At 46.9% G+C, this 26,169-nt stretch overlaps 1 protein-coding gene across 1 annotated transcript in view; it reads left to right on the forward strand.

Annotated features, from left to right (window-relative positions):
• The first annotated feature begins 7,899 nt into the window (after positions 1 to 7,899).
• Positions 7,900 to 26,169, forward strand: part of TPPP (tubulin polymerization promoting protein) — an 80,833-nt gene continuing 62,563 nt past the window's right edge. The window contains exon 1 of the mRNA XM_080379473.1: positions 7,900 to 21,816. The gene's annotated coding sequence lies outside the window, so the exon portion shown is untranslated. The remainder of the gene's footprint in view (positions 21,817 to 26,169) is intronic.

A 26,169-nucleotide genomic window follows, 5' to 3' on the forward strand; every position in this document is an offset into this window, starting at 1 on the left:
TGGACACACTGGTCCTCTGTTCCCGCCAGCCATCAGGACCAGAACAACTCACGGGGCTTTGAACTGCCAGCGAGACCCAACTGTTGTTTGTCTGGGGCACGAACCTGCGCAGTACTTAAAATCTTGAATGTCAAGACTGTTTTTTATAAAACTGAGAAATATACATATAATAGGCCTTTTAAAATAAGCTAGATAGGATATTTTGATTAAAAATGCTTTAGTGTTTCTCAATTTTTCATTGCATTAATGCACTGGCATTAAGACAGCAAACTTTTCATCAATAAATTAGCCTTCTTTGAAAGGTACTGTCTTAAAAAGGAGAGTCTGGCCAGCACCTTTCTGTTCCCTTGCCATGGCTCCCCAGTCCTGGGAGGCATATTGGCCTCAGGTTCCTGGTTTGTGATAAAGTAATCTCAGGCTTACTCTTGGTTTTCCATAAGTAGCGAGTGTTCTAGACATGGCTGTTGAGAATCATTTTGTCACTATATCTCCCTGGCTGTGATTTCTCTTTTTCTTGCTTATGTCTTAAGTGTGAGGGCAGGAATGAAAAACTAAGATGCAGCTGGTCACCCGCTCTGCTTTCAGGAAGCGACATTCTTCGCTTGAGGTAAGGGAGCTCAGCTGCTTCATATGGTTGGTGTAAAGGGCACCTAGTAGCAAACTGTTAATAACGTTTGCAGTTGTGGATCTGTCATACTGAGCACATTTCAGTTAGAAAGCACCACTGATCCTTATTAATTTATCTGTTACATTTGCTTAGGCTACTAACCATTTGCAAAGAAGAATTGCAGCTAGAGTCATAATGTGACCTATGTCTGAGTGACCGAACAGCATGGTCCCCTTTTCAGTGGGGACTTGGGAGGAAAGCTGTTCAATGGACGAGTACAGGGTCCAGCTTCCACTGCTCTCAGTAACTTATCAGCCTCCTTTTTTAGAGAAAAATAAAATGTCTGTAAATGAGCTTCAGACATTCACTTAGCTGTACATGAATAATAACAGTATTGCAATATGAAGGTAAATTTAAAATGTAAATGACCAGTGCTAAGGAGGCAGCATATTAGTCCAGGAGAATCATTGTCTGGTTTGACAGGAATTAATCAATGGGTATCAAGGTCACCAAACTGAGCATTCTACCAGAAAGATGCTCTAACTGCTCCTAATGTTCCAATGTTCATGACTCTCTTAAAAATACTGACAAAGTAGAGATTGGAAGAACTACCATCAGAGACCAAGCAGTTCTGCAGGAAGGGTACTGAAGATTCAAGTTCCTTAAAATCCTTCACCTTAAAATGGTCCAGTTCCTTAAGAGGCATCCTGTGGTAACAGAAGTGTTAAACTACCAAGTTCAATTCCAAAAGAGCTCCTGTCTGTATGGATGTGGCTGAAAATAGCTGACCTTACCAGACCTTAGTCTTATCAGGAACTTGTTTGTCAAATAATTGAATGCTAGATGTGAGAGAATCCATATCTGTTCCTGCGGGTTCATGGGTGCCAACATGATAATTCTGTGAAATTCCCTTGTTAGCCAGCTGGATTTTCTTGCCCCATGCCTGTACTGTAAGTTTATTCCTCGCTTTGTTGTTGTTTGTAAGGTTTTCCTGTTTACACAGAAGTACTGGGTCCCTGGAGGCTGGCCAGCCTGGCCGCTGTGGTCGGGTGCAGCATCACTTAGCTGAGTCCTGACCACTTCCAGGGCTGGAGATACCTAACCTCTCCGGCAACCTGTTCCAGGGGTACACAACCCCTCCTAGGGGAAGTCTGTCCTGATGGTTTTCCTAACTCCTAGCAAGAAAATTATAAACCAGGGTCTGTGTACTTCACCATGCAACAAATCCACAATCTAAAGCAGCATAAAAACAAGGAAGACACCTTTCTTAAGTGATGTCCAATCTGTATTTTAAAGGGGAAGAAGTGGGACTTAGTTCACACTGACATTTATCCAACTAAACAAGGTGAGAATTTGTATCGGGTTGAAAAGTGAACGTATCATGTTAATTATTTTTTTTTTTTCTGAGGTGCAAATCTGGCAATCCTGAAAATGGAAATTCACTTTCTTTTCTCTTACCCCTGACTTACTGCCTTTTCTTTAAGGGTTTTCCAGACACGTTCATGGCCATCCTTCTCAAACCGGTTGGGGAGAGCCTGCAGACCTCTGTAAGAACTACAGGCCCACTAATAAAAGGATGCTCTATATGGAACTGTATAAATTATGTACAGGCTTCCCCTAAAGTGGGCCTAACTGAAGAAATACCTTTGTGCAAAAGCACACTCAATTTTTATTCTGCATGTGAGATACTTCTTCCCTTCCCCACCTCCCCTTTTCACTTCTGCTCACACTGCCTTTGCCAGGCGTGCTGAGAGCCTGTGCCACACTGCGCATTCTTTTGCTTGGAAAAGGCAGAACCCCCCTGCTGAGCTGTCAGCCCCCTTCAGAGCATCACGCGGGAAAGAAGTATTGCCTGTCTTTTGCAGTCAATGTTGTCTTTGTGGGTTCAAGTTTTTTTTCCCATCAGTATTTTATCTTGATATTAGTTCTGTGGGGAAGTAATAAATGTGCATTTGTACATTAATTTTATTACTCACCATTAGTATGCTGAGGGCACGATGAAGCAGATCATATTCTCTGCTTTGTTGCCTTTGGGAAGGACTCAGGCTGTCACAGACTGGCAGCCAAACAATTTGTTGGAACAGCAGCTTTACAGCATGACATAATGTGCTTTCGAATCACTTCTAAGTTGGGTCAAAGGAAAAACCCGAAGGATTGACCACAGCGATCCTGGGGCAAGGGGCTCTGCCCGCTGGTCGGGGTGCCGCAGGGCTCTGGCCATGTACAAGCAGGACTGTGGCTTTTCCTTTCCAGTTAGTGCAAAAACACTGGGAGAGAGCTTTTCACTTCCACTCCAAAGTGCGCTTTGGCACTGGTTCTAGGACAAGCCCTGTAACTCTGTCTGTTCTCACCTAAAACTTCACTTCGCTTTATAAGCTTAATCTCATGAGTAATTTCAGTGTGGGTGAGCAACTGTGCTAGAAATGTTGTGATTCCTCTGCAAGTAACGCAGCAGCTCTTCACAGCCTCTGAAAATGGATTCCTTGTGGTTTTAGACGGGAAACAGCTGTGGAAGCTAAGCTCCGGTGGGTGCTTTGTGTTTTGCCGATTCTTCTGCAAAATAGCTTTCAACTTTATTGCTAACTTTTGACTGTATATTTTAACCTTTTGTTTGATTAGCTAAATATAACCTCCTAGGACAAAGTAGCGTTGATTTTCTAAAGGCAGATAGTACTGCGTTGGGAGCAGAGTTTTCAGGAACTAAGTTCTTACTCATTCTGTGTTCTCACATGAAGCTAAAAAGCTCTTGGAGAAGTGCTACTCGCTGACATTTTCCATTCCCATTTCAGGCCGTGATTTCGGTACTCCATGGCTTTGGAGGGATGACTGCAGCTTCCATTTCCCCTGAAGTTCAGCTCCAAGCCATGGTGCTGCTCTGTGCCCTACCATATTCCCATTCAACCCAAAGGAGGGAGGTGGGGGGGAGGCTGGCCTGGCATAGCAATGAATGAAATTCGGTAGTAGATGATATGAGGGAGTCAATTCAGTCATACACACCAGGCAGGCTCTGGTCTCACATAAATACAGCTCTTCCTTGTTACCTTCGTGGGGTGGGGAGTGGTTATGCATTTAAAAAAAGAAGTAAATTTGAAATGGCTCAAAGAGAACATTAGGCTGTGTGTTCACACAGACCTGTGCGGGCACTGCAGGTGCTACCGTGCAAGAATTGCTGGGGATTTCCCATCTGATCCTGCTCAGTAGAACTGCCAGGTGGGCATGCCTGGCTGGCAGGGAATGGCTAGGCATCGCTGCTGTCTTCTGGTCACTGTTCAGGGTTCTCCATAGGTGAAATTTCATCCTGACCTTCCTTTAAAGTTTGTCATTGTTTGACAGAGTACTAGTTGTAATTACATTTAACTTTATTAGTGTCATTTTTTTATTCCAGTAACCTATCCTGTGGGCTTACAGCCTGGACACAGTGCTCCAGGAGCGCTGTGGCTGCCTGCGTGTGGCTAGGTGTGTTTCAGTTCCAGGAACGCACACTTTGGCATTCCAGGTCCTGAATGTAAAGCTGTATAGACAACCTTCCAAACTGAATGATTTCCCAGAGAAATTAGAGAGAGTAGTTGAGCCCTGCAACCGGTTCCAGAGGGAGATCTGTCTGTAGAGACAGCGGAGAACTGGCCTGAAGCCCAAGCACTGAACTTAGTCCTGCCTTCGCCCTGAAGTATGGAATGAGACGACCTCGGCAAGTCCCTTCCAGCCCAACTTATTTACAATTGATCTAGATACACCCTACAATGTTTCTCAAGGGAAATTTAATTTGTATTATTGGTAATAGCTTTTTTAGCAGGTTTCTCTACTGACCTCAGAGAAAGTTACCATTTAAAGATGCAAAGAATTAAAATGAACAGACCAGTACTGATTGTAAAGTGAGCCAGTGGTGAAAATGAATTTCCTTTACCACTGCTCAGATGTCTTCTTTAATTTTCAAAATGTTTGTTAGTATGTAAGAGAGTGAGTGATCTGATCAAATTTATTTTAAACCTTTTTCATTTTCCTACCAGTTCTAATGAGCTTGGGTATATGAAATAGAATACTGGAATTTTATATTATTAAGAATTCCATTTGGTAATTAGTAGCAGTACTTATCACTCTTGTACCAGTTATCTGCTTCATTTGATCTTGCGTAATATTTCAATATACTATTTTATATATTTTTAACATTCTGATTAAGGCATATATTTTAAATAGCCTTCATGGTAATGAAAGCTATACTTGGGGAGATTTTAGGTATTATCCTTATTGCTGTACTCCAGTGCATGTCTTCTGTTGCTTAATAAAGGTACGTGTTTATTTTACTAACTAGCTTTCTGAACAAAGCGGAGATGGTAAGGACCCGTATCATGGAAAATGCATGCTTCAGCTTTCTGATGGCTTATAGTCAATGGTTGGGTTTCTTTTAGTCTTTAATAATGCCTGAAATGTGTATGCATCTGGAAAATGTTTTCTATTACTTTTACACATTAACAGTTGTGTGTGTGTTGAGATTATAGCTGGAGAAGTTTAATCTATCTTCTTTGAACAGCACAGCTTTTGTTAGCTGTGTTTCCACAAACATGTAGAAAATGTTTTGGCTTTTTTGTGTGAATACGATACAATCTGGAGGAGAAGAACAAGTTAGGCAATGTAATACTGAGAGGGTACTGTTGAAAAGGTGCGTAACCAAACAATTACTTAGTGGTTGGAACTATTTGGCAAGATGAATGGTTTGCGGTTAGTGATCTTCCTGACTGAAATGTAATACTTAACAAAACTGAGTACAGATTTTCTCCCCAGAACCATTAAATAACGTCTCCAAACACATTCATCCACCTTACCATTTCTGCATTAGTTCTGTTCAGATTGTAAAGTCCATCTTCTAGGTTCAGGTTTTGATATTCTGCAGTGTGTTCTAGATGCAGTGGGTTTTGCTGCCAGTATTTATAATTGCCTTTTTGTTTGGTATTTAATGAAAAAATGCAAGTAGAATAAATTTCAACTTTAAAATTAATCATAAATTTAAATACAATTATTCTTGTTGTAAAGCTTTCCTTAATCCAACTTCCTCCAGTTTTAGCATGTAGTCTTGTGGGAAACTGGACAATTGTAACAAAGGCTGTAAAAACTACTTAAAAGAACCAGGTAAGTAAACTGGAAGCTTTGCACTGGTTTTAATTTGTGCTACTCTGCTGAAGAATCAAAAGGCTAGTCAGAGAAAACTAGAAAGAGGGAAAATGCAGTAATTCAGAGTTTCTTCCAAGCAGCTGAGTTTCCTGGAGAGTGTACGACCTATTGCTGTTCTGTGTGCTCAGGGCTGGCTTATCTACATCTGGTAATTTTTCCATAGCCTTTGGCCGGTTTTTATCAGTGTTTGGTTTTAATCTTTAATACCTAACTGGGTGGCCAGAGCCGTACAGGATAGTGTATGAATTCTCCCGTGGCAAAGTGGTCAAAAGCCCGCGATGCTCTGGCTCCCTGGCTCGCAGGGGGAAGGGCCAGGCAGAGGGTGGCTGTGCCAGCTCTGCGTGGGCACAGGCAAAGGGGGTGCTTCCTCAGCACATCACCAGGGTGTCCATATCGTGTACTATGATATTATTTCTCAAGTAGTGCAATTTAACCTCTAGACATTTCCTCACCTTTTTTGCTTTTGTTTCTTTGCTTGGTATTCTTTCTTTGCAAGAAGTTACCGGCCAGGCATTGCAGGGTGAAGGCTTTGAGCCTCCCACGTAGCGTCTTTGCCTCGCAGGAGTGAGTGAACTGGGACGGAGGCAGCGAGAGGCAGACCCCCCCAGCTCGTCCCGTGTTCACTGTGAACACCCAGCGGAAGAACCTGCGTTTATATGGTATGAAGAAAAACGTAAGTGCGCTGCCTGTGTGTGGACTGCTAAGGGAATCCGGAGGGGAGGATTAGCTAATCTTGCACTGCTAATTAGAAAATCTTGCTTTTGACCACATCCTTACCTTCCCTTTCATGGGTCCGCTCCCCGTGCCGCTTTGTGACTGTGGAGGAACTGCACGCGCCTCAGCTATAACAAGCCGCAACCGCGAGCTGCGCGGTGCTCCCTGCAACGGGAGCGGGGGCTCCGCAGCCGGTCACCAGCAGCTCCAGGGCAGCCCCGCCGGGGCAGCCCGCTCCCCGCTCTCGCTCCGCTCCCGCTCCCCGCGCCTCCTGCCGCACGGTGACCCGCCGCTCGGCGACGGACGGGCGGTGGGTGGCGCGTGCCTGGACCCCCGCAAAGCCTTTGCCGCCGCCCCCCATCCCCCGGCAAAACGGGCCGCGGGTGGCCGGGGCTCGGCGGCGGCGGGGAGCGGCGGGGCCGCGGGGGCGCTGGGGGCGCCGCGGCGGGGGAGCGCGTGGGGCCCGTCCCGCCCCCGCCCAGCGGCCGGCGGGCCCGAACGCACCTCGCTGCGCCGCACGGGTTTGCCCGGCCCCCAGCCCCTGCCCCGCCGCCTGTGCTAGCGGGGGCAAGGCCGCCCCCCGCGCCCGCCGGCGGCATGCTGCCGCACGCGGGCACCGCTCTGCTCCGCCCGGGGATGCCGCCGGTCCCCGCCTCCGGTCCCCGCCGCCCGCCTGGCAGCCGCCTTCCGACAGCTGCCGGGGTCCCCCGGCCACCCGCGTACCTGGGCCGCCGGGTGCCGCCCCGAAGATCTGCCCCGTCCCCGTCCTGTTGCGGGGGGAGGCTGCCGGCCGCTGCGCGAGGGGGCGCGGTGTTCGGGGAGGGGGCGCCGCGCGGGGGTGCCGCTCAGGCCCAGCCGCCTCCGCGCACCCCCGGCCAGACCAGCTGCCCCCCGGTGCGCAGCGGCAGCCCCTCGGTCGCGCTGCTGCTTGAATCCACCGTTTATTTCACTAAGAAACCGGAGCGGCCATGGATTCCTTCCAGCCTTACTGGAAAAGGCTGTTTAACACAATGTTAGAACGCGTTTGCCTTTAAGTAACCTCATATTTTTGCTTTACTGGTAGCTAATACGTGTCCTTATGTTTACTTTCCAAATTTGGATTTTCTTCAGCTAATGCCCAAGGTTCAGTGTTTTATACTGTCCACTTGTAAGGTATTGCTGCAGTTCCGAGTCACCTGGTTTTATTGCTCAGTATCCTCCTGCTCTGAACTGGCCATGTCGCCCAGTGGTGTTGCTTCGTATGGGTGTTCCCTTTTCTCGGGCCTTAGTTAAGGAACCTGTTAAACCAAAGGCCCAGGTGTGAAACTAAATACCCAGCCCTTTAAGGAACACAACCTTTAACATCCTTCTGGTTCTGCCACGGAGAAGGAAGGTGCAATGTTTTGTTTTGTACGGATGTGAAGAAACTGTCTTTATGCTGTATCTTTAACATAAGACCTATCCTCTTCTTTTAATGTGCTTTGATGGCTAAGAAATAATAATAAAAAAAAAAGGCAAGAGCAACTTAAAGAAAGCTATGGGTGTATGGAAAAGTTCAGGCAGAGATTACTGTATCCTGGGAGGCTGGCATCATTTCAGTGATGGTACCCATTGCTGCAACGACCTGGATTTGACTGTTCAGATATTCTTGGCCACGCAAGGTTCCCTGCACTGGGCATGACTGTCAGGGTTTCGGTAGCGGCTGGGCTGCAGGGTGACCCGTGTGGGAGGGGGCCAGGCATGGCCCTGCGCCCATCACAGCCCCTCAGCAACAACCAAGAAGCCGGTTCATGGCACCTCTGCAGAGCCCTGTTTAAGAAAGGGTGGTAACGGCTAGGAGAGGTAGGGGAGAGATGCCAAGCAGGAGGGGTGCTGAAGAAAGAGAGAGGCACGGGAGTGGCGAGGGACAGAACAGGGCTGGGCAACACGAGTGCGTAAGGAGAGGTGCCAGGGCAGTGCTGGAGCATGTCGCTGCCTGGGCAGGGGCTGGAGCAAAGAGCTGCCCCAGAAAGGCCTGGTGCACAGAGCCACTGACACAGGACAGAGGGGAGACCCAGGGCTGGGTACCGCTCCAGAACTCCTGGGGCCAGTGGAGGGACCTGTGCTGGAGTAAGAAACAAAAAAGCAGCAAAAGAAAGGGAATGGCGGCACGGCGACCCCCACCCCCTGCACCAACTGTGCTCATGGCTGGACTGGGTGGAACTTGCGGCACAGAGGTTGGGTGTGGGAAGGGGGGTCAGGGTGGGAGCTGAGGTGTTCTAGCTGAGTGTTTGTCATTATTGCTCAATATTGGAATCAATAATGAACTTCGTTAATTACCAGTTAACTATATTAGCAATGTTCCATGACTTGAAACTTCTTTTTAACTGTGATGCTCCCACACGTATAGTACAGTGAGACCTGCTTTCCTATGTTAAACCAGAGCAGGAAAGGGTGCAGACACCTGGCTGGGGATATATGCTACTCTCTATTATAGACTATTGTTTCTCTAAATTAGCGAAGTTCAGTAATGGCAATGCATGCCATTGATGTGGCATCTAATGTAAGCAAACTCGATGCAAGACCATACAGGAAGGGATGGCGATTTTTATTTTAAAGCTCATCTTACCTATGCTCACTCTCTTACATGTCACCCATTCTTTAGACCTCTTCTTGTGTACTCACATATTCAGAAGCACTAAGGTGTGTGTATCTGAGTGGTCTGGCCAGGATTACTTCTGGTGACAGAGCAAGGAGCACTGGTTACTAAATCCTCATCACACCTCCTGGATTACTGTTGACCAGTAACCACATCCTGCTTCTCTGGGCATACCTTTTGTACCTTTGTAAGTTCATAGTTTGGTCATCTTTTGTTTTTTTCATCATGTCCTACCTCTGAAAGTCATTAGGTAACATCACTAACTTACTAATTATCCTTTTGCCACCGCTTTGGAAAACAGTCTGTCCTTTGTCTCACTAAAGTGGGCATGTCGGTAAGCTGTGCATTCCTGTGCCGAGCCATGCCAGCCTGCTGTGCACCAGGGTCTGGGCTGTGCGAGGGGTGAGAGGGACAGTGCAGGGCTCCTCCTGCCACTTGCACGCCCGCATGCACCATCGGATGGACCCTGGATAGATTTTGCCAGGGCACACCGTACAGGTGCCATCTGCCGAGGGAATCCTCCTTTTTGGTCCTTTGAGATAGCGAGTAATTTTCTTACAAGAAAGCAGCTCCTGACGGTTGCTGATGTGAGAGCCCATCGTGGCACGGCCGGGCTCAGACAGGGCGTGCAGGTGGCACAGTGCGGAGCGGGAGCTGCCCATGGGCTCTCAGCTGCAGCCGGGGTCTGAGGTGGCCGCACGCAGCCCCAGCACAGCACAGCCCGCGTGGGACGCGCAGCGCAGCCCTGGGCCTGCTCACACCAGCCGCACTGGCAGCCCAGTCACCATCAATACACCAGCTGATCCGGGTGTTGCTAGCACTTGCAGTTTATTTTCCCCCTCTGCTTTCACACTTAAATGTTTCCTGCTTGATTCATACCAGCCTTGATGCTTCTGTTTCTCTGCAGTGCTGTGTCCATGTACTGTTCCAGGGAGCACTGTGCAAAGGTCTTCCTCCCTCTGTGCTTCTCTTCCCATCAGCTAGAAAGATATGAGATAATGAGTTTAGTCTCTGAAAGGTTTTACCTGGGAAAAAAAAACCAATCTCTTTGTGAAACTAGATCTCTGTTAAATTAAAATCCACTAAATTCCAAAATACAGAGTTGCATCAACCAGTGTGCACCATCTTCCCCTCCTGCCACCAGAAGAAGAGTGCACACGGATTATCAGACCAGTGGCCATGAAACATAGCACTCTGCTTTATTATAAAAAACACTATTCTGGACATGAATAACTGGTGGAAGTGTTCTGAGACGGTCATTTTGTAAACTGATTTTTTTTAGATGCATCTGGGTGTAGTTTGGTATATAAAGAATGCCAGTGCAACATTTAGTGGCTTTATTGCTGACTTACTTTGTTGGGAAAAAAGTAGTCCACAACTGCATTTTGTAAAACCTTGCCAAATATTTTTCACAGAGATTTTATATCTATAACGCACAATGCTTTTTTTTTTAACCCTTATATTTCATCTTGCATTTTTTGCTTAGCACTTTTCTGCTAGACTTAGTGCTTTTAAAAAATAAAACTTGCACTTAATAAAGCAAAGTAATATTATTTTAAGCCAATTATTTATGAATCATTGGCTTATAGGGGAATGTAACAATTCACAGAGCCAAGGCTTTTGAAATTGAGCTATACAGCTCAGTTGAGATGGTAGCTGCTAAATCACAGCTTTGAGTGCATTGCAGCCAACTGCCATAAGGACTTTGCTTTCCTTACAAACCTGAAGAAGTTGCCCCTCTGATTCCAGTTATTGTCAAATCTCTCTGTCTTATGAGACAAATGCATCTTTCTGGCTCACATTCCTGGTTCTGCTGCTGTAATAAAAGAGTATGGGAGCATGTTAAACAAATTTCCAATGTTGAAACATTTTTTGTTTGATAATTTAGTACTAATGGAGTGAGGTTTTTTGTTGATTTTGGGTTTTGTTTGTGGAGGTTTTTTTCCCCAAGTCCATCAAGTATTATCCCTCTGTAATGCAATCAGAGCACTAGTTATTGTTGTTCCTCTAAATAGGATGTATATCCAACACAAAAGCACAAAGCTGACAAACTATGTACTGTTTGTTCTGGGTCACTCTGCTGGTGTGATTTAGTGATCATTTAACCATGAGCATGTAAATGCGATCTGAGACTATTCTAGGAGAAGCCTGATCCCATGCTTGAGTCTGGTAATGCAAACAACATAGCCTTGCTGCTTGTCAGACATGGCTTGTATGGCTACTTGATGTGCATGCGCACACACATGCACACAAAATGGGGGGGGGGGGGGGGGGCGGGAAGAGCAAGGACATAGCAAACCTCCAGCTTTGAGGCTTAGAATGTCCTTTAGCAATTCATTCTTCATTACACCTCAGTATAATGTCTGATTTCTTTTCTTCCTTATACTTAGCTGTTTGTGTTCACTGCAGGGCAGGAGTTTTACAGTCCTAGAGCAGAAGCAGCAGAGCATCTTTCCATGGTGCAGGTATTCACAGTCTGACACAGAGTAACCTGCCTGTAGCAGTACCTGGACATGTGAGAGCATGAAATTGCCTGTTTGAGATGTGGACAAGTACTGCGTTTGGACATTCTGCCACAATGGGGTAAAAGTGGAAGAGGTCTAACCTAAAACCCTTAAGACCAGGATTTCTTGATCAGCTTCAGCAAAATTTGACAGAATGCATCTGTGCCTTTCACTGTGAAAAGAACAGTCTTCACTTCCATTGGGTAGGAAAAAGGATTCTTGTATTAGCTGTCATTATTGACTGGAAAATACTCTGGTTTTACTCTAGTTGACTGCATGCTTTGTATTTTGTCATTGTTTGGCTTTTGTTTGTAGTAGATGAAGGCCTAAATTAAGAGCGGGATTCAGGTATTCAAATACTTCTAGGGAGTAAGCACTAAGTGGCCAAATATAATGTTAGACCTAAATCAAACAATACAGAATATGAGCACCTTTGTTATGTTTGGCCCTTTACTTGTCATGTTGAACCACATGCTCCCTAAGAAGTACAGAACAGACTCTGTTTTAGTCTGGGTTTGGTTTGGTTTGGTTTGGTTTGGTTTTAAACTGACTTTTCTATGGCTTTATTGAGTAACAGTAGGTGAGAAAGCAAGGGAATTGCAAACGAAATGCTAACTGCTTTCATGTTAATGGTAAAACTCTCAGTTTTAGTGGAGCTGTAACTTCACATCTTGATTCTAGGCTGAATTGCGTAAGTCCACATGCGGTATCTGGGTTTATTCGCACTGATGGGATGCACTCTGACAAAGCTGTTTGTCTTAGCACTACTAGAAAAAGAAGGTGTCACAACTAAGAGTGTTGGATAGGCTTATATTATTGTCTCTAGCCAAGAAAAAAGATGACGTGGTAGCTGCTTGGATAAGTATTGCTTATTTGTAACACAAATCTACATCTCTTATCACTTCATTTCCCAATCAATGAATGCTTGTTAACAGTAGTCTGTTATACAATGTAACAGTACAAGAATTCTTACTTTTACACAAAGAAAACAGTTGTGGAATTTAGTGCCAGGGGCAGTCAGCAACATTTGAGATGAACAAATGGGTGAGTTTAAGACACGCTTTGTATGTTTTCATATCTGCTGACACGAAGTAATTTAAGCTAAACTGAACAAAAAAGTACCCAGCTTCTCAGATTCTAGCAGCTTATTGCCGGGAGGACCTGAAGGGCTGCATTTGTTCTGTGGGCAGACTTGGTAAAGTTTTTATTTTTCATTTTGGCTTCCCTACTTCTCCTTGAAGCATTCCAGAATGTAGGTCACCAGAGGCAGAACAGTGCTGAAAAAGTCTTGCACTAAGGAAATAGCTTGGCGTGGCCATTTCCATATAAATGCCATCAGGTTTTGTTTACTGTCTTAACTGCATTGCTGAATCTTTGTTATTGGACATCACTGATGCTTACCCTCTCTGCACTTCTAAGGTTCACTTCCTGACCATTACCCTTCCTGTCAAAAGTGCAATTTATATCTCCTCCCACAGAGTATTTTAGGGCTCTGAATAAATGCTGAGCTAAGAAAGATAGAGTGAAGTTGCGACTATATGTGATAAATTGAATAAACTACCCAAAAAGGGACAAAAAAATGTTTTTCAGCAGTTAACTGAGGGGAAAAGAAATCAGAAAACCAATAAGGCTGCAGCAACTACTTCAGTCTTTGTGATGCAGAAAATAGGTATTTAGAAGGAGAAGCGGCTGTGGGCTTTTGAATGTGCCGTCTTTAAACTCAAAGTCAGTGGTTTTAACTACAAAGTCACTTCATATACAGCAAAGATACTCAGTGCATGAAGGACCTGCTTTAAAAAGCTTCTCCCCCCACACACACACACACCAAGAACTGCCTCTGGTCATAACCTTCACATCACTGAATGCTTCCCTAAGAAAGACTTTTTTCCTTTTAAGTAATGGCTTTGTGCTACAATATTTCTATGCCTCTCATATATCCTTACTGTAAAATGGATTTATCCTTACTGTAAAATGGATTGTCCCCAATTTATGTCCGCAAAACAGATGCAGATAGAAACTGAGCATGTTGCTAGCTGCTCCATGGAAAGCCTGTACAAAATACGCTGCTGGAATCCAGTTTTCTTAAATCTGGTCCAAATTATTGGATCTGCTGCAGAAGTTTATTCTTTTCTAGAGCTGTTATGCATTGTCCTATTTTTTGTTCCTTTTCACTTTTTGGTAGGTGATTGGGGAAAAGAATAGACTAGGAGTTAGAATAGCATTCCATCTGAAAGAGCGAGCACGTGATAAGGTACTCCCCAAAAGGGTCTGTGTGCAACAGAGAAGAGTGAAGAACATAGGCCATTTCTTTAACTTTATAGCTTCTGAAGCTCTGTGTGCTCTGATTCAAGTTCAGCTTTTCATTAACATTGTTTTGTGACGGGACCTTTGGCAAATGCAAATAAATAAGGAATTCTATCATAGTCAGACATTTGCAGGACTGTGTGATCAAGTATTTTCAATAATACATGTACACATCTCCTGAACTCTGGCTTGTATATTTGCATGATTTTATTATTAATTTATATTCTAGTAAAATTGATGAGCAGCACAGATTCCATAAACATAATTGGATTAGTTTCTCTACAAAGTTACTGGACAGAACATTGCAAAATACAGAATGTTCTATGTCATACTTCCTGTGCACAAGAATGGCCCTTTATGCTTGTCTACCTATTTGAAATTCTGCCACGTTGTTTATACAATTAAATATTCCTTGTAATTTTATATCTAAAAAATGTATTTGCACTGCTAGTGGGGGTCTGGCAGGTAGCTAGGTTTTGCCCTCCTTAAATGATTGAGACTGTACATATAGCTGTACATAAATCAACTATGTGTAACATAGTATGACATATTGACAATACATACATTGCACATACTTATACAAATGACAATATATTTATGACTGTTAGTATAACATAATATAACTTGGGAAATGGTACTTGATTTTCACCAAATGAAAGACTAGAATAAACTTGATTGCTTTTTAGTTTCTGTAACTCTTCCAAGAAGTGGCTAAAAAAAGCAACAACAGAAAAAAACTGTTTTTCTAAATGGAGTGACTACGGGCATTTAAAAATTATTCCATCATTTTGATGGAAGTTTCAACCAAATTAATACTTTTTGTTACACACAAATATTCTGATTAAAACTTACAATGTTTGAAAATTACAAGTGAACTAAAGTGACCTTTTATAACGATAATAAGGTCTTGATGTTACATTTTACTACCCAGGCGTGATGACTTGAAAAATCTTTTTATTTACTGTTTAATAGTTCTGGCTCAAGATATGATGTCACTGCTGATTCACTGAACACCCACTGTTTATGTAATCCATCACTTTGTCAGTGCTGCAGTCCATCTCTTTCAGTCCAGGAACTACTGTTGGGCACAAAGTTTTCCAACTCCAGTCAAACTAGTTCAGTGTATTAGCAAAGGAGCTGCCTAAGCAGAGAAGAATTCTCCATCTCATAGAGAACTAGGGAAGGAAGGAGGAAAAAGCTAAAACATATTTAAAATAACAAAACTTTTAAACAGAATTCATGTGATAAACATCATATCAATAACAAGGATGGGCAATAACTATAGCATCTTGAAAAGAAGCTGTCCCAACTGCAGGAAGCTGATCTACCTCCCTCCCAAAAGACTTTGCTTTGAAAGAACTGGCATGTTACTTGACAGGGAGAATGAGGCAGGGGAATAGGTACAGTTTTATTTTTAATAGATCTGTATACTTCTCGTAGTGTTAATTAAAATCAGTAATATTCTGGAATTCAGCAAGAAGTATGGTTGTGCTTTTCTTATTGTGAAATGGGAAGTTTTAAAAAGCTTCCCCCCCCGCCCCCCCCCCCCCCCCCCCCCAAGAAATGCCTCTGGTCATAACCTTCACATCACTGAATGCTTCAAGAAAGACTTTTTTCCTTTTAAGTAATGGCTTTGTGCTACAATATTTAGAGGGAGTTTTCCCTCTGAAAAGAAAAAATGTAGGATCAGTTTTTCTACTCTCTGTTGCCATCAGCCCAGAAGAAAGCCAGTTCATTCTCAAACTGCAGCTTGTAGGAATTTTGCATTCTGAAAGTCTCTGCGGGATCCAGGATACAGCCAGTGCCTGCACTCTGCTCCATTCCTGCACTCTAAGGAAATGTTCTCCAGCTGCAGTGGTTTGGGAATGTCTAACAAGAATCCATCAGAGAGAATGACATTTATCAATCATATTTTCAAATGTTTATTTCAAAGAGCGAAAGAGAATTTACAATGCTAGCTCACACTGAGAAATCATCGGGTCACGCTGCATGTGGACTTACGCAGTGGCCTGTGCCTAGGAGAAAAGATGGTATCCTTCAGCCACAGCCTGCAAGCACAGCTGTGCTAGCCCCCTGGGGAAAGGCAGCCAATCTTAGGATAAGATAGCGAGGTCTCAGCGTTGTGGTCAAGGGTCTTGTTTCCTTGAGAGGGAATGGACTTCCAGAGGAGAGCGAGCTAATCAAGGGCTGGACTACTCTGGATTTGCTGCAAGGCCCTGTTCTGTGGCAGAGCACTACTGTCTTACCAGTGTACAACTGAATAGATTGTTTTCTGCACTGAGAAAAATAATACTTTTTGCAGGGATGAGAGAAGGCTTCTGGGAGCTCTAGGGAATTAATTGTAACAGTGTAATTGCATCACGCAAAGTAAGCATAGAGAGTGGCTGAAATCCACAATATAGATGCATGTTGGCAGTCACGTGATTTTATTTTTGAATAAATGTCAAGGCACACATAGCACTCAATGATAGCATTCTCGCATTAAAAATGAAAATAAATGCAAACAAAGAACTGGCCAGGCTCCTGCTTTAAAATATAAAAGTTCATTTACACACAGGATTAAAATGAATCCAAAGTTACATTGCTTTATTTAGTGTGATAATATGGTGGGTTGGCCTTGGCTAGCTGCCAGGTTCCCACCAAGTCACTCTATTCCTCCCCTTCCTCAACAGGAGTTATGACAAAAGCCTCATCAATCAAGATAAAGATTGGGAGATCACTCAGCAATTACCATCACGGGCAAGGCAGACTCGACTCAGGGAAATTAATTTAATTTCTTACCAATTAAACAGAGTAGGGTAGTGAGAAATCGGAACAAACCCAAACCCATCTTCTCTCCACCCCTCCCTTCTTCCCAGGCTCAACTTCACTCCTGACTTCTCTGCCTCCTCCCCTCAAGCAGCACAGGGGGATGGGGAATGGGGGCTGTGGTCAGTTCATAACGCTTTGCCTCTGTCACTTCTTCCTCCTTTTGCTCTTCCCCTGCTCCAGCCTGGGGTCCTTCCATGGGAGACAGTCCTTCACAAACTTCTCCAGTGTGGGTCCTTCCCACGGGGTGCAGCTCTTCATGAACTGCTCCAGCGTGGGTCTCTTCCACAGGGTGCAGTCCAGGAACAGCTTGCTCCAGCATGGGACCTCCAGTGTGGTCACAGATCCTACCAGCAAACCTGCTGCAGCCTGGGCTCCTCTCCACAGGGCTGCAGGTCCTGCCAGGAGCCTGCTCCAGCACAGGCTTCCCATGGGGTCACAGCTTCCTTCAGGGACCATCCACCTGCTCCGGTGTGGGGTCCTCCCCAGGCTTTAGGTAAGTATCTGCACCACCCTTAACCTCCACGGGCTGCAGGGGGACAGCCTGCCTCACCATGGGCTCCCACCACAGGCTGCTGAGGAACATCTGCTCCGGTGCCTGGCGCACCTCCTGCCCTCCTTCTGCACTGACTTTGGTGTATGCAGGGCTGTTTCTCTCGCATATTCTCACTGCTGTCTCCTGGCTGCTGCTGCTGCTGTTGTGCAGTGGTTTTCCCTCATTCTTCCATATGCTATCAGAGCGCACTACCACTGGGCTCAGCCTTGGCCAACAGTGGGTCCGTCTTGGAGCCAGCTGGAACTGGCTCTGTCCAACACAGGGGCAGCTTCTGTCAGCTTCTCACAGAAGCCCCCACTGTAGCCCCCAGCTACCAAAACTTTGCCACGTAAACCCAATACAGACAACCCTAAAATGGGCTTTTGTGGTTTTATACTACATTTCTCTAAAAATTAGTTTGGGAGGTGTAAGAGATAAATGTCTCGAACAACAAACATCAGTTGAAGAAAGAAATAAAGAAACTAACCTTTTTTCTCATCCCCACCCTGGCCCCTGGAGGGTGAGCTACCTGGCAAACTGTGAACTGAAAGATGGAATGGAAGCCAGTGAGGATTAGGTTGGCAGAACGTGCTTGCCCTTGAGGTATCCTTGATTTCTTTTAGTGACTCATTTATCTTTACCAAAACTGGATGATGGCAGATTTTCAACAGTATGCACTCAGGACTAGGAACTAAATACATAAATTTAGTTAAATGGCTAAATTAAACCTCTAAATCCCTGTCTATTTGAGAATATGGGGTCTTCAAATTGCAACCAGAAATTGTTGTTAGGTTATTGGATAAAAAGCTCATCTCCACACACTAAATATAGCACAGAACAACAATGGCAAGCAGGATGGGTCAGGATGGGTCGGGTGAAAAGTAAAGTCAGAACTCTGAATTTTAGGAAAGCAAACTTCCAGCTGTTCAAGGAGTTAGTCAATAGGACTACCTGGGAAACTGCTCTTAGGGACAGGGGAGCAGAACAGAGCGGACAGATCTTTAAGGATGCTGTAGGGTGCAAGAACTCTCGATCACCAGCTGTAAGAAAACAGGAAAGGAAGGCAAGAGACAAGCATGGGTAAGTCAAGACCTACTGGTCAAACTAAAGAGCAAGAAGGAAATGCACAGGCAGTGGAAGCAGGGACCAGGACCAGGTATCCTGAGAATAGTATAGGGACACTGCCCTGTTATGCAGAGGTGGGATCAGGAAGGCCAAGGTGCAGCTGGAGCTGAACTTAGCAAGAGATGCAAAAAAGATTAGCAAGAGCTTCTACAGATATGTCAGCCAGAAAAACAAGGTCAAAGAAAGTGTACTCCCCTGATGAACATGACTGGCAAACTGGTAACAATGGACAAGGAGAAGGCTGAGATACTCAACAAATTTTTTGCCTCAGTCTTCACTGGCAGTCTCTCTTCTCACACCTCTCGAGTGGATGGACCTCAAGGCAAGGACTGGGGGAGAAAAGTCCCTCCCACTGTAAGAGAAGAACAGGTTTGAGACCACCTGAGGGACCTGAACGTACATAAGTCTATGGGACCTGAAAAGATGCATCCCAGAGTCCTAAGGGAATTGGCTGATGTAGTTGCCAAGCCACCTGAAAAGTCATGGCAGCCAGTTGAAGACCTGGTGACTGGAAAAAGGGAAACATTGCACCCATTTTTAAAAACAGTCGAAAGGAGGGCCCTGGGAGCTACCGACCTGTCAGCCTCACCTCTGTGCCTGGGAAGGTGGTGGAACAGATCCTCCCACGCCAAGGCACATGGAGGACAAGTAGGTGATTCAAGACAGCCAGCATGACTTCACCAAGGGCAGGTCTTTCCTGGCCAGCCTAGTGGCCTTCTGCAGTGGAGTGACTACATCAATGGACAAGGGATGTAGTCTATGGATGTTGTCTATCTGGACTTCTGTAAGGTCTTTGACATGGTCCCCCACAACATCCTTCTCTCTGAACTGGAGATACGGATTTGATGGGCAGACTGTTTGGTGGATAAGGAATTGGCTGGATAGACACATCCAGGGAGTAGTGGTCAAACACTCAATGTACGAATGGAGATCAGCGATGAGTAATGTCCCTCAGGGATCCACATTGGGACCAGTATTGTTTAGTATCTTCATCGGTGATGTAGATGGTGGGATTGAGTGCACCCTCACCAAATTTGCAGATGACACCAAGCTGAGTGATGTGGTTGACATGCCTGAGGGACAGGATGCCATGCAGGGGGACCTGGACAACCTCAAGAAGTGGACCCACGTGAACCTCATGAGGTTCAACAAGGCCAAGTGCAAACTCCTGCACCAGCACTGGGGCAAGCCCCGGTATCGATGCAAGCTGGGGGATGAAGGGATTGAGAGCAGCCCTGTGGAGAAGGACTTGGGGATGCTGGTGGATGAAAAATTGGGTATAAGCTGACAATGTGCACTTGCAGCCCAGAAAGCTATCCATACCCTGGTGGCATCACTAGCAGCATGGCTGGCAGGTGGAGGGAGCTGATTCTGCCCCTCTGTTCTGTTCTTATGAGACCCCATCTGGAGTACTGCATCCAGCTCTGGAGTCCTCAGTACAGGAAAGACATGGACCTGTTGGAGTGTGTCCAGAGGAGGCCACAACAATGCTCAGAGGGATGGAGCAGCTCTCCTGTGAGGGAAGGCTGAGAGAGTTGGGGTGGCTCAGCCTGGGGAAGAGAAGGCTCTGCAGAAACCTGTCTGCAGCCTTTAAATACTGAAGGGGAGGTTATAAGAAAGATGGGGACAGATTTTTAGGATGACCTGTAGCGATAGGACAAGGGGGAATGGCTTTAAACTAGAAGACAGCAGATGCAGAATAGATGTGAGGAAGAAAGTTTTTGCGATGAGGGTGGTGGGGCACTGGCACAGGTTGCCCAGAGAGGCTGTGGGTGCTCCATCCCTGGGAACATCCAAGGCCAGCCTGGCCGGGGCTCTGAGCATCCCGATCCAGCTGAAGGTGTTCCTGCCCATGGCAGGGGGGCTGGGCTGGATGGCCTTGGAAGGTCCCTTCCTACACAAACCATTCTAACAATCTATGATTCTGTGAATTTTGCTTCCTCCTGTTTTTATTTTTTTAAATGAAGCACAAATAAATAGTGAAATTTGTCTGAATTCTATCACAGAATAAAATATGGGTGATTCTGATTCTGCATATTTTGTAAGATTGATGGTATGGCTTGTGACAGAAAATTCTGTCACAGAAACAGATAGTTGTATTCTAAACTGTGTAGGATAGGTGAGAGAATTGAAAATAATGTAGGACTAGCCCCATATTAAACATTAGCAGAATAGTCTCTACTATCATACCTTGTTTCATGTTAATCCATATTGCATTCATTTTTGCCCTTGAGAGCATGTTCTGATTTAAAGCTGTACCTGTCCTAATCTGTGCCTCAGCTGTACGGCAGGCACTCCTCTGGTGTCTCAGGCCAGCTTAGGCCTCACAAAGGGTGCGTTTGTGCCTGCGTGGCGACGGAGAAAACTTGGGGGGGGAAAAAAACAACGTGATTTTGGTTTGTGCTCTCTTGAGAGATCGCAAGTCTAGTTGCCATGCTGTACCACAAACCCCCGGTCGGTAATGCAGCCAAACTCCACCCCAGCATGACATGGTCTTACAGCATTTATGACATTCTGGGTCATTCCAATGGTTGCCTTAAGATACTGAACTAAGGGTTTATAAGCTAGTTTTAGAATAGCTCATAGATTATTATTGTGCTTCTTAAGGCAAGTGTAGGTGCATGACTGTTTTCGAGGTTCACCCTGCACCCCTGCTGCCTCCGAGGCACTTAGGCGCCGCGGCGCCGGGGCTGGGCCACCCTGTGGCTGCAGGTGGGCGCCTCAACCCGACTCCCGCGCAGCAGCCGCCGAGCCGCGGCCCGCCGCCCCTGTGGGCCCCGGGCACCTGGCTGGGGGGCTCCTGGCTGCGGGGCGGGCCGGGGGTCGCGCAGCCGGTGCCCCAGGGTAGGGGGGCTGCGGGCCGGCGGCGGGCCCGGGGAGCGCCAGGCCGTGGGAGGCGGCCACCGCACCGCGCACCCGCTCTTTTGCACGGCGTTTACTTGCTTTGTCAACAACCGCAGCCTAAAGCACAGCCGAACGGCACCCCGGGCCCAGGCGAGCCAGGGCCCGGCATGACGCTGGGGGCCGCCCTTCGGCCCCGGGGAGGGGGCGCGGGATGCGCAGAGCCGGCCTGGGCGAGGTCTCACCTGGCCCGCCACACCACGCCGCCAGCTGCCGGCGAGGGAAGCGGCCCAGGGGCCGCCGCCCGCCGGCCTCACCTGCCGCCGGCACCGGGCAGCGAGCGGGGCGGAGCGGAGCGAGCAGGGCAGCGCCAGCCGCCGCAGCCATGTAAGGAGCGGAGGCGGCTGCGGCCCCGCGCTGAGCCATTACCTCAGGCTCCGCGGGGGGCGGGAGCGGCCGGAGCGGCGGCCAATGCCCGGGCGGCGGGGGCGGCGCCTGCCGGGGCGGCCGCGCCGGCTTGACAGGGGCTGCGGAGCGCGGCGGGGCCGAGCGAGCGGCGGTTAGGCGGAGGGACCTACCGCCCCCGGAGCCGGCGGTGAGCGGGCACCTGTGGCGGGGCGCGCGGGGGTGGCGGCGCGCCGGTAGCTGATCCCAGCTGAGGAGGGTACGGGGGCTCTCGGTGCCGGGGAAGCGCCCGGGGGGGGAGGGTGGCGCCCGGCGGGGGTGCGCCGCCCGGCCCGGCCCTGCCGCGCCGCCGTTGTGTAACGCGGGCGGGGGGCTGCGGACGAGGCGGCGGCTTGCCTCCGCTGGATTAACCCCCTGCTGCCCTCCCCCAGGAAAGGCCGGTGGGGAGGGAGGCCCGGTACGGAGCCGCTTCTCTCCGCCTGCCCGTCGGTTCTCGCACCTCCGCGGCAGCGGAACGGCGGCGGGGCGGCCCCGCGCTCCTGCGGCCGCGCCCGGGGCGGCGGGGGAGGCCGCGCCGCCGTTGGCTATCGCCGGGAGGCGGCGGAGGAGCCGCCGCTGCGTGCCGCCGGGCGCAGCGGGTGGCCCCTCTCCCGGAGGCTGACAGGCGCAGCCGTTCGGTGCCAGACGCGCAGGTGTCAGCTGGAGGCTGCGGGCTCCGCCGCCCCCCGGCGCCCTGCGTGAGGCGGCCCCGGGCGCGGGGCTGCGGGGGGCGCGGGGCGAGGCGGAGCCCCCGGGCCGGCCCGGACTCGCCGGCGGCCCAGAGCGGCGGCGGCCCAGAGCGGCGGCGGCCCAGAGCGGCGGCGCCCCCCAGGTCCGCGTGGCGCCCCCGAGGGCCGAGCGCGTGCCGCGGGGCCGGTGAGCTGCGTGCGGCGCCGCGTGCCCGCGGGCGGGGCGGGGGTCGTCGCGCGCAGCGGGTGGCGCAGCTGCCGGGGCTGCCCGGGAGCGCGGAGGAGGGGCGGTGTCGCCCCCGGCGTGGAGCCGCGCTCACCGGCGCTGCGCGCTGGCGCCGTGCCCGGCCGTGCCCCGCAGCACCGCGCCTCGGGGGCCGCCCGGCCTCAGCCCGGCCGTGGAGCGCGGGGGCTGGGGGCTTCTCCCACCCGTACTGCGAGCGGGCGGAGGAAGAGCGGAGCGGCGCGTACGCGCTCCCGGAGTCTCGGGCTTAAAATACCACGGGTGGCTATTTGGACGCGCGCGCTGTATTTACTTTGAGATGTCGGTGCTCGTTTTGCTAATCATTTAGTGATGAGCTGCTGCTTTTTCGAATTATGTTTTTCACACCGGCTCAACCTCGCTCCTCCCAGAGCCAAAATAAAAATAAAATGCTGTTTCGATTGCTCGTGTGCCTCTGTGGGTGACAGTCATAGGCCTTTAAATAGCCGGGCCCCGGTGATTGCTGCAGCGCGTGCCCGGCTCGGGAGCGGCCGCGCGGCTCCGGTGCAGATAATGTTCCCACAGGAGCCTCCTGCAGTGCTTGCGCTCGGCCCTCGTGAATGTAGGAACAGATCTTTATACAGGGAAGTACACATCCACCAAGTAGTTGTTTCTGTGCCCCATTTAAACTGTGGCTTGACTGTGGTGAAAAATAACATCTTTTAATTTAGTTTTCGTGGTAGATATATTTATGCCAGCTACTTTCCCTAGGCAGCTGTACGATGCAAGTTATTTTTATTTATTGTACCTTGCAAAAAGAAGGCTCTTAAAGAGTGAGGCAGGCAGTTAATTTATGTTTAGTGTATTCTCATTATAGGCAGAGGCAATTAATTTTTCTTCGTGTATCTCGGAATGCTTTAAAGAATAAACCATATTTAAGCTTGGTAACTCGCTCTGAGATGATAAACTTAATATGTAAATTAAAATAATATCAATATATTTTTCTTGCTTGGCACACTTTGATTGTGTAAAAGTCTTTGAGTGTGAGAATGTGACTGTATTCACAATCCTGTATCACTGTATGAAGAAAAATTTATAACAAGAACAGTCTTTCCTGTAGTCACTCAGTGATGTCATGTCCTTTCTATTTGTATGTGCATACTGCTTGCAGCCCTTGCATGAATGATACTCTTTTCAGCAAGCAACAAAGAGGGGTTTGGGGGTTTTTCTCCCTCTAAAAAGACATTTTTATGCCATGTGTAACTGAAATTAAATGCAGGTGTATAATTTTAACCCCTAGTGTTTCTCTGCCATAGTGGCATGACTACTGTGGGCATAAATGCTTTTAGGTGCCTCTGCCAGTGGAAGAGAAATTAGTGGAAAAGAAACATTTTGCCCACTGTTTCTATTGCCATAGTGTCTAGGAGTTGTGATCAGGGACCTTAACTATATATGTTGGGTACAAAAACTTGGGCCTGGCCCTCAAATATTGTGATCCAAAATACAGAACAAGATACTGTTAAATGATATAAAAAAGGGAATGCAGCTGCTGTTAAGAAGGATGCATTGGTACATGTGTGCATTATCTGGCTAGGTATTTTCTTTTTCTCATATGTTGGAGCAAAGGAAGTTGTAGAACTTAATGTAAGACTTGCACGGTTCTCTGAGGGAAGTTCTGATATCAAAGGGTGCTCTTAGGATATGTAAATGGTTTGGGGGAATTTTTAAGTGTATTTAGCTTCACTAAATGCTGGAACAAATTAAATTTAAAATAAACCAAACACCTACATTGACCCAATATAAAACATCTTATCTTCAAGCTACTTATTTTTTACCGTAGTTTAAGTTTAACACCATTTAAAAACATTTTGAAATGGAATTTTTGTTTAAAAAAATCAAAGTTATACAGGAAAAATCACATTGCTTTGCCTTTTCCCCAGTGTTATCTATAAATTGTTTTAGTTCTTTCTTCTTCTCATCTTCTTTATGTGCCCAAACCCACAAAAAATACATGGTAACAAATACAGCTTCAACAGAAAGAAATTTCTTGGTGAATACATCTTTCTGCCCATCCCAAATTGCCATACACAGAGGTACTGCAAGAATTTCCCATCACAATGTAGTCTGGTTATTGGACTATTTTGAAATAGTAGTGAAAGTAACTGTGCATTGAGAGGGTGTTATTGGTAAAATACTCCAATATAAATATGGTATTTAAGTTCACAGGGCCCGTACATGTGATACAGGATGAGTATGCGTAGCCTGGCCGGGTTTCAGGGAGCTTCTTCTGACTGGATGTTCACCTTAAACACTGATGGAGCAGAACAGACTGACTGTGCTCGTTGTTTTTCTTGCCTCACAGTGGTGTGTCCATCAAAGGAGAGGGAGATTTTTACTCTGTTGTTAGTTGTTATTTGTAGTGGGTGGCCAATTAAGATTCCCTTGTAGCGGAAGAAAACTGAACTGTGTCAGGACCCTAAGGCAGACGTGGAGAAGCCCAGGTTCTTACTCTTGCCAGTTGTCTTAAGATTCCCTCTTCCTTTTCTTTTCCTCCTGGTCTTTCCCCTGCCTCATAGTGTTCTGAGTGCGTGATACAAACTTACCTTCTCCATGTTAGAAAACCAAAAGTATACAGACCAAAGTTTCAATGTGTTATGGGGCAAGTGAAAAGAAAAATGAATCTGCAGTAGAACCATCTTAGATAATTTTATGAAGTTAATTCTTGCCTGGTTTGGCTGATCTCAAGAATATGCTTGTGTGTCAGTGTCCATGTATTGGAGTATTTGGCAAAGTGAGCACAGAAAAACTTCTTTAAAAAAAAACAGTCGTCAAGGATGTAACAGGTTTTGGTTGAATCTCTTAGGGATGCAGTCTTAGTTCAAACAAGTTCTTAAATGCACAGTTGAGGAGCGCTGTTCTGTTGGATCAGTGCTAAGGAGTTTTTTGCGATGGAAATTCAAATGCTAAGAGGTCTTGCTCCCAAAAGTGTTCCTTCGTTGTTGATGAGACTGTTTATTTTTAGATTAAAACCAAATCTGTGTCTGCCTGTCTCATGTCATTTCACAATCAGAAGGACCAGTACCCAAACAGTTCATCTTAGTGAAGCTTATAGATGTGAAATAATTATTGATGATTTAGCAAAGGAAGTATTCCCTTCCTATTTTGTACTGAGCTGTGGGTGGTTGAAAAAAATCTGTACTTAAAGGTTAGTTTTGGGGTGTTTTTGATTCAGACAAAACTGAAGCACCAGACTTTTAAGAACATATAAGAGATCTTCAGGCAGTCTAATCTGACTCAAGTAGTATTTGCTTGACGTTAGTTACCTGAGACCAATAACATACACTTAGTCAAACGTCTCTGAAAGACAGATTTTTATCAACTGTATCTTCTGCATTAAAGGAAGTCTAATGTGCAGACATCAGGTTATGAGCAGCAATTCTTGGTAGTTACCTGTAGTATTTCCCATGGTTGATTGTCCCTCCCTAAGAAAGTCTTATTTCTAATTTGCGTTGGCGTAGCCTGAATTTTCAGCTGTTGAGGTTTTTGAGATCTTTGACAGTTAAGAGCCATTTAGTATGTGATGCAGTTTCTCTACAAAGGTGTTTGAATACCT

The sequence above is a fragment of the Falco punctatus genome (genome assembly GCF_963210335.1).
Source record: "Falco punctatus genome assembly, chromosome: 3".
Classification (NCBI taxonomy): domain Eukaryota; kingdom Metazoa; phylum Chordata; class Aves; order Falconiformes; family Falconidae; genus Falco; species Falco punctatus.